At 39.9% G+C, this 12852-nt stretch overlaps 1 non-coding gene across 1 annotated transcript; it reads right to left on the minus strand.

Moving 5' to 3' along the window:
- Positions 1–10289: 10289 nt before the first annotated feature.
- On the minus strand, positions 10290–10399 carry LOC140907986 (U6 spliceosomal RNA). The gene has a single exon (XR_012157697.1). It is a non-coding gene; the product is annotated as a U6 spliceosomal RNA (small nuclear RNA).
- Between the last annotated feature and the right edge of the window lie 2453 nt (positions 10400–12852).

A 12852-nucleotide genomic window follows, 5' to 3' on the forward strand; every position in this document is an offset into this window, starting at 1 on the left:
TCACTCTCAGAGATGTTCCAATAAGCTTCTTTGACAGACTAGACTCCTTCCTAGTCTGGGTCCAGCAATCTCTCACACACCCTAAATTACTGACCTTTGTTCCAGTTTCTTTCAGGCATCTCTTTGGGGTGGAGAGACTATCTTCTGAGCCAGCTGAAGACAAAATGGAGGAGTTTCTCAGGGCCTTATATAGTCTCTCTTGTGGTGGAAACCCCTTGTGTCCTCCTATGCAGAATCAAAGCTACAAGATGGAGTTTTGGAGTCACACAGGCAAGTCACATGTCCATGCATGACTCAGTTCTTTACAGGCTGATGCCATTGTTTACATGTTAGTTTAACATTCCCAGGAAAGCTCAGATGTGGATTGGTGTCTTTCAAGGTTCATTGTTAGCTAAGTACCCCCAATTACTTGAATAATCCCTTCACGTGATGTTGACCAAATCTGCCTTATGTGCTTCTTACAGCAAACACTTTAAATACAAGCATAGAGCCAACACTCATAACTTCAGATATAAAAATGATACATGCATAGGAATAGGATGAATACATTCAGTAGAACATAACCTTTCCAAAGATATTTTACATGGCATATGTAGCATAAAACATATTCCAGTTATGTCATATTTACATTCGTAAGTATATATCTATAAAGCATTATGGGGTGCAACGTCACACCCTCCTCCCACCATGCCCATCCAGCCTTATTGGAGTGGGCCTTTATGGACCTGGAGTTGTTCCTGCACCCTTATGGTACCAACCTCATCACAAAGCCTAACAACCAATACATGGAAGAGAAAAATGTTCAAGGAGAAAATTCTCAGCTGGTGTAAAGTGCCATAGCTCTGTTGAATTTGATGGCACTAGGACAATTTTCACCAGTGAGGGTCTTCTCCTATGCACATACATAGTCACCTTGCACAATCTATTTACACTCATCCTTTTTTAATTCAAAATTTTAAAACTAGGGCTCTAATGCCAAAAGGAACGTACTGATTAAAAAAACAACAACAGTGTTTGACAGTCACATCCTGCTGGTTCCTCACTGTTGCTTCCTCAACCCTACAGGGAAGCAGCAGGATATAGCTGTTGAGCACTGTGGGTTTTTATCTGTCTATTTCTCTTTCTGGCATTGTCATTTTCTATGTTGGGGGCCCTAAAGGGTTATTTTTAACTAAGTTTGTGAGGCAACTGTTTGTGTGTATTTGGAGCTTTTCTTTTAAAAAAAAATAATGTGAACTTGGAATCTGTTAAACTACAGCTAAGTACATTTCCAGTATACAACAGGTGTATGTAACATAAGCACGTGAAAAACAAACTGAGTGAGACATGCTGATGTTTTTGACTCCATTTCTTATTTATCATCTCAAGTCTAGTTGCATATGTTATGTATGTAATAAATTCTAATAGTCGTCAGAGACGTATTCAAGCATCTGTATGCCTAAAAACATAAAAAGGGAAATGTTAAAAAATAAAGGAGGTAAACCAGATATGCTCACCATGACTATAAACTAGTGATCATTTTTGCAAGTATATAAAAATGTGAGACCTTTTTGTTTTTTAAGCTTCTCAAGTCTTTCTTTTTCCAGCACAGAGTTAGGTGTGCATATTTTATGCTGGAGGATGGAACTGTGTGGAGAATAAACTGATGACTGAGCACTGATATGAAGTAAGCACAGAACAAAGAGCAAGAAATTCTGAGGAGCACCATAAGGACAACCATCATGTTTGACCCGGGCACAGTGGAGCATGAGTGAAAAGATCCGTGCATGATCTCTCCCTTCAGTACTCATGACGGGGTGGGAAGAGAGGGCTGGCTTCAGTCTAGTTGTTTATATATAGGAAATTATAAATAACACAAGGTAAAGGGCAATTTAAGGCATCAGGGTTGGTATTTGATGGATCTACAGCAACAGTTATGATCAGCTGTTCCCATTTTATGTTGAGGTTTTTTAAAAAAATTACAACTAGACAGTTTTAGAATATAAAATACCTATTAATGTTTCTGTGTTGGATCATATTAAAGAAGTTCTGTATTAAAATCACAAATGAGTTTGATTCCCCATAGTTTAAATTCCAGGGTATTACTAATTAAGAGGTCTCTTGGTTTTTGGTACTGTTTCTCTCCCTCTGTGTGTGAAACTTGCAAGCTGCTAATTGTGTTAGTACATTCTAAGACAGAGTCTGTTCTCAAAGCAATTCACAGAGAGAGAGACTCAAAGCAATACTCTAACAACAGAAACAGCACCCAGAGACTCCCTGCCCTTTTGTTGTATTAACAATTGTGATTAAAATATAGATAGAGGATGTATGTGGATGGATGCTTGGTGTGGATAATAACTGAATGATCAGGGAGGTGCTGTCCATTGGCTGAACAAGGTGCCAAGTGGAAATAACCAGAGGACCCCCGGAGGGCAGACTAGAATCCACCCAACAGCCTCAAGAATGGGAGAACCAAAGAACAAGATAACATCTAGCAGCACGGAGCCGTCAGGAATGTGCTATCTGCTGATTGATTCAGCAACAGCATGATGAAGCAATTCCCATAGACTGGCATAGGAAGAAATTCCTATAAAAATAGACTCTAAAAAGTGAGATCTTTGCGGTCTGATTCTGCAAACCAACTTCCAGGAGCATCAGATGAGAATCTGACAAGGCCCTGCTCCCTCCTCATGTCCAGGCCACCTGGCCAGTGCCTTGGCATGAGCAACTCTAAGGCTGGTAACTATGATAACAACCTTGCAAAACCTGTGTGTGTGTGTTTGTATGAATGAATGTGTGAATAAATATGAGATTGAATGGAATGTTATAGTTATAACTAACTGCTTACTATGTTTCTTTCTGTATTCACAATAAATGTGGTATTTTGCCTTTTTCCCTTTAATAAGATCCTGCTGGTTTTTATTTTATTGGTATAACATCTGCAGTGTAGCTGTAACCAGGTCAGTCCCAGGACTCTCTAGTAATGTTTTCCTTTTTTCTGAAAGAATGAAGTCCATTTCTCTGCCTATGTTTCCTTAGATCCATAGGACCTCTGTGGCTGGAAATTGGTAATTTGTGATTGGATAGTGAGTAAGTATTCTTGGTTGAAATAGGGGGAATTTGCAAGATGCAGAAGTAAATTAAGACCAAAGCTGACTGTGAAGAACTTCAAAAAGATCTCACAAAACTAAGTGATTGGGCAACAAAATGGCAAATGAAATTTAATGTGGATAAATGTAAAGTAATGCACGTTGCAAAAAATAACCCCAGCTATACATACAATATGATGGGGGCTAATTTAGCTACAACTAATCAGGAGAAAGATCTTGGGAGTCATTGTGGATAGTTCTCTGAAGACGTCCATGCAGTGTGCAGCAGCAATCAAAAAAGCAAACGGGATGTTAGGAATCATTAAAAAAGGAATAGAGAATAAGACGGAGAATATCTTATTGCCCTTAAATAAATCCATGGTACACCCACATCTTGAATACTTCATACTGATGTGGTCCCCTCATCTCAAAAAAGATATACTAGCATTAGAAAATGTTCAGAGAAGGGCAATTAAAATGATCAGGGGTTTGGAACTGGTCCCATATGAGGACAGATTATAGAGGCTAGGACTTTTCAGCTTGGAAAAGAGGAGACTAAGGGGGGATATGATAGAGGTATATAAAATCATGAGTGGTGTGGAGAAAGTGAATAAGGAAAAGTTATTTACTTATTCCCATACTATAAGAACTAGGGGACAAAAATGAAATTAATGGTTAGCAGGTTTAAAACAAATAAAAGGAAGTTCTTCTTCACTCAGCACACAGTCAACCTGTGGAACTCCTTGCCTGAGGAGGTTGTGAAGGCTAGGACTATAACAGGGTTTAAAAGAGAACTGGATAAATTCATGGAATTTTAAGTCCATTAATGGTTATTGGCCAGGATGGGTAAGGAATGGTGTCCCTAGCCTCTGTTTGTCAGAGGGTGGAGATGGATGGCAGGAGAGAGATCACTTGATCATTACCTGTTAGGTTCACTCCCTCCGGGGCACCTGGCATTAGCCACTGTTGGTACACAGGATACTGGGCTGGATGGACCTTTGGTGTGACCCAGTGCGGCCATTCTTATGTTCTTAAATATCAGAGTGAAGATGCAAGAGATTTTTGGATATTTTTACTCACAGGTGTGTTGGAGCCTTCTAACAGGACAAGTATGTTCTGCTAGCTCTTCATACCACATAAACTATCACCAGCATTCTACCACCTTTCTGTTTCTATAGATCATGAGTTAAGCCAGTGTAGATTTATTTTCACCTACTCATGTTTCACATAAGATGATCAAATCATGGAAGATGTTCTGAATAGTGAATGATTTGGATTTTGTCTTCAAAGACTACATCAGGAATGCACAGGCTTAGAGAGGTGTGTGTGGTGTTTTGGTTTTGTTGTTGTTTTTAATAAATCAGGCCACAGGAAAGGTGCCCTTTTGAGTCTTCAAGAGTGTAGTGCTTGTTGAGTGCAAAGTGGGAACTCCTTAAGCTTACTGACTGGATGCTGCAAGGTGTAGAGCACCTTCAAGTACCATTGACTTCAGTGGGAGGGGAGAGTAACTCAGTACATCAAAGGTTCCAGCCCTTGTTTAGTGATATATGGTCATGAAGATGAGGAATAGGATACATCTTGCAGAAGGCTATGAGCTAATTATAATTATTTGTATTAACAGTATGATAAATGTTAACGTATCAGCGCACATTTGCGTCTTTTGATCAGGCATAAGTTAAATAGTAGTACCTTTTTCCTATGACATGGAGTGGCATATTTTGTTCAGGGAGGTAGAAAGCAATGACAGTTTTTGTCAATGGTATTAACTCTTTGTTTTGCTTCATCTGTTCTCTCCCGTTTCACTCAGATCTCTGCTCAGCATGTTCCCTCACACTGAATTATATTTTGCCTTTTAATTTTTTTCTCAGTATTAGATCATAGGCATGAGAGTTTTAGTTCAAACATTACAGCTTTCTGTTCATTCTATACTTTGTGTATGCTGTCTTCTTGGTGGTTCAATGACTTAGCTTCAGTTCTGTGCAGGATATTTCACCTCTAAATTATATAAATTCTATTTCTCGTGCTGCAGCGTATTCATTATTCTATACTGGTGATTCCGAGAGACCCTTGTATGGCACAAAAAGAGAAGCCACGGCTAAAGAAACTAAAGGCTGTTTTTTGTAATGTCAACAATCTGCTCAACAGAGAGGAAGATCTAGTCACAGATTTATAGACCTTAGGCCTATGTTGGAGATCTATGTCAATTTTCACCAGTTGAAAGTATGACTTTCTGTTACAATCTTTCAGTAATGTGGTGCCACTTTTCAGTTCTCTGGATCAGTCTGATGACAAGTGGCATGCTCTCTGTATCTCCAATTTAAGCTGTCTCAAAATATGCATGTTTACTTGACAAGCCCCAGTTGGTGGTGATTGCAACTGATTTGAAATGTTCTCTGACACTTTCTTTGCCTTGTAGATTCTCGCACATCCTAAGGATGATTTGCTATGTTTATTAACCTGAGTTTGTCTTTTGTTTGGGAACTGAACTTATATCAAACACTGGCTTGTGAATATCTCAACATTGCATCCTCCAGGAATATTACAGCCAATGTACACAAAGATTATAGGGATTGTCATGCCATGTGACTTCCTTTTTCTTATGGACTGCAAACCACCTCTAGTGCCTTAGGTTGTCATCTGATGTCTTCCACAGCTCCCTCCTTCCCATAGTCTATTTCAGGAATTTTTGTTAGAGAGAGCATTCCCTCTGTAACTGTTGGTATTCCTAGTTAATACAGTATTTCCTATGCAACTGGGAGATTCTCTGACTATATATACTATTCACTTGCTAAACAGAGCAGTATTTCTACTGGAATCTATGGCTCAATGCAGAATTCTCCATGTAACTGATATTTTTGGCTCAATGCAGAATTTTCTGTCTAACTGGGAATTTTCTCAGGCTAAACAGAGGAGAGACTGTGCTGGAATTGCAGGCTTTAAAATACAGAGTTCTCTATGTAACTGGTAGATATAGAGACGGTCTGATTTTTTCAGTTACTACATTTCCGCACTTGGGCCAGGAGGAGTTGGTGGAAAAGGGAAAAATCTAAGATTGCACTAAGCCACCTTTGCACTAAGCCACCTTCCTTGCAAAGGCCAGCCCAATCCACTGCTGTAAGTTAGAGCAACCTCAGCAGTGTTCTAACTTGTGCTTTGATTCCCGTGACTGTCTATAGATCTTGGGAAACAGAGAATAGACCATCTACGGCCCTAATAATCCCACCTGTTAATGGTCCAGAGCTGAATTTTGCTAATCGTGGGGCTCAAGAAGGTGTAAATATGAGGCAAAAATTGCACATTTGAAGGGAGAAAGAGGAAACATTTCTTCAGCAGGTTGATTTTTTTAAAAACAATAGGGCTTGTTTGAAGCTGCTCGGGAGGGTTCGCAATGTTAGAATGTGTCCTCGGGAGGTGGATTAATGGACAAAGCACAAGTGAAGTAGTCAAAGATGCATAATAGTTACATTTGTCACATGAATACCACTTTCATATACGGTCTTTGTGTACACACTACCTCTTGATTCCCTTGGATTATATTTTTTTAACTCTTCCCTGAACAGTTTCAAGCAATTTGCAGAAAAATGGGAAAAACCACTCTAAATAGGAAATTATACATAGTAACTAATAATAATCTCCTGATGATTCACACAGATTCTAGAACTTGATAAAAGTTCATTGTCTTCTAAGAAAGTACAACATTTGTTTAGATTTGGCTGGCTTTGTTGGCTAAAGAAAAAAACAGTCTGAAGTAGAGCAAGTAAAGAATTTGAATTACAAATACCATACAAGGGATAGCATCAGCAGGCCTTTCTCAGTCTATTTAGAATAGGAGAAAGTGCTTTTCCACTTTAAGATTTTTCTTATGAAAAAAATCAGTTATAGCTGTCTTATGTCTGACCAAGTTTTGGGTAAATTTGCATTAAATGTTTTTTATCCTCAGTTTTGTCATGACATGCCATACGGTCCCCTTTGGATGAGATGAGAAAAGAAAATCCATTAGAACTAGCAAAAATTTCAGATTGCTATGTACTAGACTTTTGTATTAAAATGCTACACGGCTATTAAACTGAAAGAAAAATATACTATGAACTTATAAATAATTATAAAAAGCAAATTTACCTTTTATTGTAGGTAACTTGCAAACATTTTTTTACCACTAGTTAATTTTCAGTGGGTACTGTTAAAACTTAACAATTGTTTTAGATAATTCCTTTGGGCCTGGTCTACACTATGGGGTTAGGTTGAATTTAGCCATATTAGGTCAATTTAAAAATGACCGCGTCCACACAACCAACCCCGTTCCGTCGACCAAAAGGGCTCTTAAAGTCGACTTCTGTACTCCTCCCTGACAAGGGGAGTAGTGCTAAAATCGACTTTGCTGTGTCGAGTTTGGGGTAGTGTGGACACAAATCGACAGTATTGGCCTCCAGGAGCTATCCCAGAATGCTCCATTGTGACCGCTCTGGACAGCACTTTGAACTCCGATGCACTAGCCAGATACACAGGAAAAGCCCCAGGAACTTTTGAATTTCATTTCCTGTTTGGTCAGCATGGCAAACTCAGCAGCACAGGTGACCATGCAGTCCCCCCAGAATCATAGAGCGGAGAATGTTTCTACGCTCCCCCTACCATCTCCGTCCCTGAGGTTATCGCAGATTAGAAGGTGAAAAAAATGCACTCGCGATGACATGTTTTCCGAGCTCATGCAGTCCTTCCGCACTGACAGGGCACAGACTAATGCACTGAGGTATTCAGTGGCAGAGGCCAGGAAACAATTAAGTGAGTGCGAAGAGCAAAGGCAGGATGCAATGCTGAGGCTAATGGGGGAGCAAACAGACATGAGGAAGCGTCTGTTGAAGCTGCAGGAAAGCCAACAAGAGCACAGACCCCCGCTGTATCCATTGTATAACTGCCTACCCTCCTTCCCAAGTTCCATATCCTCCTCACCCAGACACCCAAGAATACTCCATTCCAGAGGATGGCCCAAGCAACAGAAGGCTAAACACTCCACTGGGTGCTCCGGGCACCCAGCCACTCCACTCCAGAGGATGGCCCAAGCAACAGAAGGCTGTCATTCAAACAGTTTGATTTTTAGTGTGGCTACAATAAATAATGTGGCCTTGTCCTTCCCTCCTCCACCACCCCATCCAGACTACCTTGTCTGTTATCTCATATTTTTTTAATTAATAAAGAAAGAATGCATGGTTTCAAAACAATAGTTATTTCAAATATTTCAAAGGGTGGGAGGGTGGTTAGCTTACAGGGAATTAAAATCAACATGGGGGTGGGTTTGCAGCAAGGAGAAACACACAACTATCACACTGAAGCCTGGCCCAGTCATGAAACTGGTTTTCAAAGCCTCTCTGATGTGCAGTGCACCTTGCTGTGCTCTTCTAATCGCCCTGGTGTCTTGCAGCTCAAAATCAGAAGCCAAGCGATTTGCCTCAACCTCCCACCCTGCCATAAATGTCTCCCCCTTACTCTCTCAGATATTATGGAGCACACAGCAAGCAGCAATAACAATGGGAATGTTGGTTGTGCTGAGGTCTGACCTAGTCAGCAGACAGTGCCGGCAAGCTTTTAAATGTCCAAAGGCACATTCTACCACCATTCTGCACTTGCTCAGCCTATAACTGAACTGCTCCTTACTACTGTCCAGGCTTCATGAGCCATGGGAGCAAGGGGTAGGCTGGGGTAGGTGTGACCACACAGTGCTGCTGCCTGGGAGAGCAGCCTGAGGCAGAAGCCTCCAGCTGGCATGATATTCCAGGCAGGACTGAACCTCCATGAGATGAAACTTAAAGAAGAGAATGACCTGGAGTCTCTGGCTCCCATTCAGTGCTCTAAGAGGAGGACAGCCATGTCTGTCCAGGCGCCCCGATCAACCTCACCGAGGTCTGCCAGGAGCACCCAGGAGATGTATGATGGCTATCAGTCCTACTGCACTGTCTGCCATGAAGGCAAGGAGCTGCTGCTGTGTAGCAATGCAGTACCGTGTCTGCCAACAGCACCCAGGAGATGTACAGTGACAGTGAGCTGAGTGGGCTTCATGCTTGCCGTGGTATGGCGTCTGCATGGGTAACCGAGGAAGAAAGGCGCAAAACGATTGTCTGCCATTGCTTTCATGGAGAGAGGGAAGGAGGGAGAGGGGCCTGATGACAAGTACCCAAAACCACCTGTGACAATGTTTTTGCCCCATCAGGCATTGGGAGCTTAACCCAGAATTCCAATGGGCAGCGGAGACTGCGGGAAAGCTACCCACAGTGCACCGCTCTGTAAGTCAATGCTAGCCATGGTAGTGAGGACGCACTCCGCCAACTTAATGCGCTTAGTGTGGACATACACAATCGACTGTATAAAATCAGTTTCTAAAAACTGATTTCTATAAAATCGACCTAATTTCATAGTGTAGGCATACCCTTAGATTAAGCGAAATTAATTTTGCTTAATTTTTAAAGTATTCCAAATATTGCTTGCAATAAGGATAGAGTAGGATAGTTGATATTTATAAGTTGGCAAGTTTTTAAGACACTATTGAAAAAGCTTTAATTTCATCATTTCAATTTTATAACAATAATGTAATGTAATGTTCAGCTCCAAATTTACTCTAAACCAATCAAAACCAATTAACCAGACTTCTTTGTTCTGGACCACAGGTAACTGGATATAGTCATTTTGCCCCAAATCAATGCATTGCAGGGTTTGAGCTCCTATTTATCTGAAATTCAATTTTTCTGAAGATACGCAGTCTCTCAAAAACTTCAGCTAAATAGTTTTGATCTATTGTTTTGAGGCATCTGGAACTGTTGGGGGATACAGTGCTTGTCCAACTTAGTATTTTGTTCTTCCATTGCACCCTGAAGCTATGCTGTACAGTGCCAAGAGAAAACTAATTCAGAAGTATAAATTAAAATAGGATTCCCATGACACAAACTGCATAAATATCTTTTACTAATATAATGACTTTGCAGCAGTAACATGTCTCTTCTGCTGCCTTTTGACTCATGAGAGGCATCATATACAGCTAACATTCAATGGCAGACAGCAGAATTTTTTTAATTTAAAAAATGCTATTTTTCTTCTCTGTTTCGATGGCGGTATTGCCTAAAATTCCTTTTTATTATTGCAATTAGTCTCTTCTTTTTTCTTACAGACATGTAACCAAAAAAACCCCAAAATCATTTCCAAGTATAACTGCAATATTATAACATCCACTACTGGAATAATATTTTGTCTTTAAACTGCTTCACAAATTTGTGTCATCCTTGTGCAAGGGTCATGATAACCTTCTCTGTGTTGTTCCAGTTTTAGCATATGTGCTTCTGAAGCAGGCATTTATATTCCAGTTTAAAGAAAAGCTATAAATTATAATACTAGATTTCCTTGCTATTTGAGAGTAGACTATGTCAGGAACAAAGGGTTTGTCACCCTCTAAGCATCAGGGGAGCAACTGCAGAGTGCTTCAGATACAGGCCTTTTGACTTCCAAGGAGCATTAGGATATTATCAGGCTTCAGCAACCCAGAACAGCAAGAGGATGGTGGAAGTCTAGCCTCAAATAAGTCACTACATTTACGTTACTACAATCAACTACCATATTGTAACTACAATACTACTAGTAAATGATTATAACGTTCAGTTACTGCAGTCAAAGGCCTTCTCCTAGCACCCAAGAAGTCTAAACTGCTGGGAATTTACCAAACGTAAATGAGATAAAAAGCAACCCATGGAAGAAGACATTTATTTTTTCCTACATAAAGAATTTTAAACTTTATAAAAATAGACTTTAAATGACTGTTTAGTAGTGAGATATGAAGACGTGAAGCTAATGAAAGGACAGTAAAGATTCAGTGTGCCTGTTCACTAGAAGATAACTACATGAGATGGAAATCTATTCCGTCAAATATGTCTCAGTACTGCAATGGGATCCACATGGCAGAGCCTTAAACCTGTACAGAGCCCTGTTGTAGACTACACATAAGTTTGCCCATGCAGAATCAATTGCGGAATTGAGGTTTTAGGTTTTATCCCCTTCAAACTTTGAAATGGGCTCACATTTCTTCCCAACCCTATGTTCCCCTCTCCTATGATTTTCTCTCTTGATCTTTCCTTTTTCTTGCCTTGTGCTTTCCTTTTGTGCTTTCTCTTCCCAGCCCAGCAAAAGAGCTTCCGAAATAGCCACCAAACTATTTTTGCTTGCACTGAAATTAAATTCATCTGCACAATGAACCAAACCTCATTACTTTGGGAGGCATTCTGATACAGATGAAATAACAAAAATAGGTGAAAGGAAAGGAGGTAAAATTTTCAAAATACTTCGCAAAACAAAGTTAATCCCTTTCACTCACCTCTACTAAATGTACATTTCAAGATTTGGATTGCATCACAAAGCTTTTGAGCTTTTCTCTTTTGGCTAACCATGTCACCATGACCCTGCATCATGGTCTCATGATTAGAGAAGACACTAGGAACACTAGTCCAAAATCATCTTCTAACTCACTATGTGCAAGCCACTTCATCTCTGGGTGTCTCATTTACATACAGAAAAAATAAAATGGGATTAATAGTTATCTACCTTTTTAGAGCACTTTGGCCCAGATCCTCAAAGGTATTCAGGTGCCTAACTCCAGTTAGGAATCTGAATACATGTGAGGATATGGGCCTTGGGGTTTCTCAAATGAAAGTAAAGGAGTACTAGTGGCACCTTAGAGACTAACCAATTTATTTGAGCATAAGCTTTCGTGAGCTACAGCTCACTTCATGAAGTGAGCTGTAGCTCACGAAAGCTTATGCTCAAATAAATTGGTTAGTCTCTAAGGTGCCACTAGTACTCCTTTACTTTTTGCGAATACAGACTAACACGGCTGCTACTCTGAAACCTGTCAAATGAAAGTGTTATACAATGCTAAGGGTGAGTATATATTTGTTTAAGCGGGATCAGATGAAGTGCATAAAATATAGTCAAGATGGCTTAGTGTAAATATTAATTTGTTATATTTTTTATGTTAGCTAAGATTTTCCAGTTAGCAATCTCACATCCCCTGTAAATAAAACCACTGAAATGGAGGCTCTCCCACAAATTCTTTAGTGCTGAAAAGTAAAATCTGTTCCAGTCTGCACATATTCCTTCACATATTTGTACATATAAATTATGAAACAAAACAGAAGCCAAATTATTTACTGTATTAGATGAAAATTGAGAAAACATTTCATTTGGAAATCGCTAATATTCTGCTTCAGAGACAGAATGCAACTATATGTGCTGCAAGTTTTTTAATCAACTGATGTGAAACCAGTAGAATCATACTGAATTAGTGCAAAACGGTGTGAAGCATGGAAAATGTTTTCCATGAAGCAAGTTACCAAGAAAAATGAAATGACTGTTTATACACATACTTAAAAAAGTTTCTGAATGAATTTAGTGCAAGGTACCCATGAAGTTTGGGAAGAATAGCACTGACTTCAGCCAGATGTACTGTGGAGGACCTGATCCAATTCCCATTGAGTCAATGGAAAGGCTTCCACTGACATAGGATCCAGCTCAGTATGAGCTGGATTCGGCAAGCCTTCTACACAGCTTTGCCAACACACCTCATTACTGATTTGTAGCAACCCTGTTATTGCAGGCTGGAACCAGCAGAAATTGCCAGCATTGCTAAATTATGCAGTGGTTTTGTGAGGTGCACTGCAAAAAATTATTTTCAGTATTTGTTATTATCTGTAACCTTAGAAACGATTTGAACTATGTCTCCACTAAACCGTGCCACCAAGCCTTCTCCAACACG

This window comes from Lepidochelys kempii, chromosome 2, assembly GCF_965140285.1.
Source record: "Lepidochelys kempii isolate rLepKem1 chromosome 2, rLepKem1.hap1, whole genome shotgun sequence".
Lineage (NCBI taxonomy): Eukaryota > Metazoa > Chordata > Testudines > Cheloniidae > Lepidochelys > Lepidochelys kempii.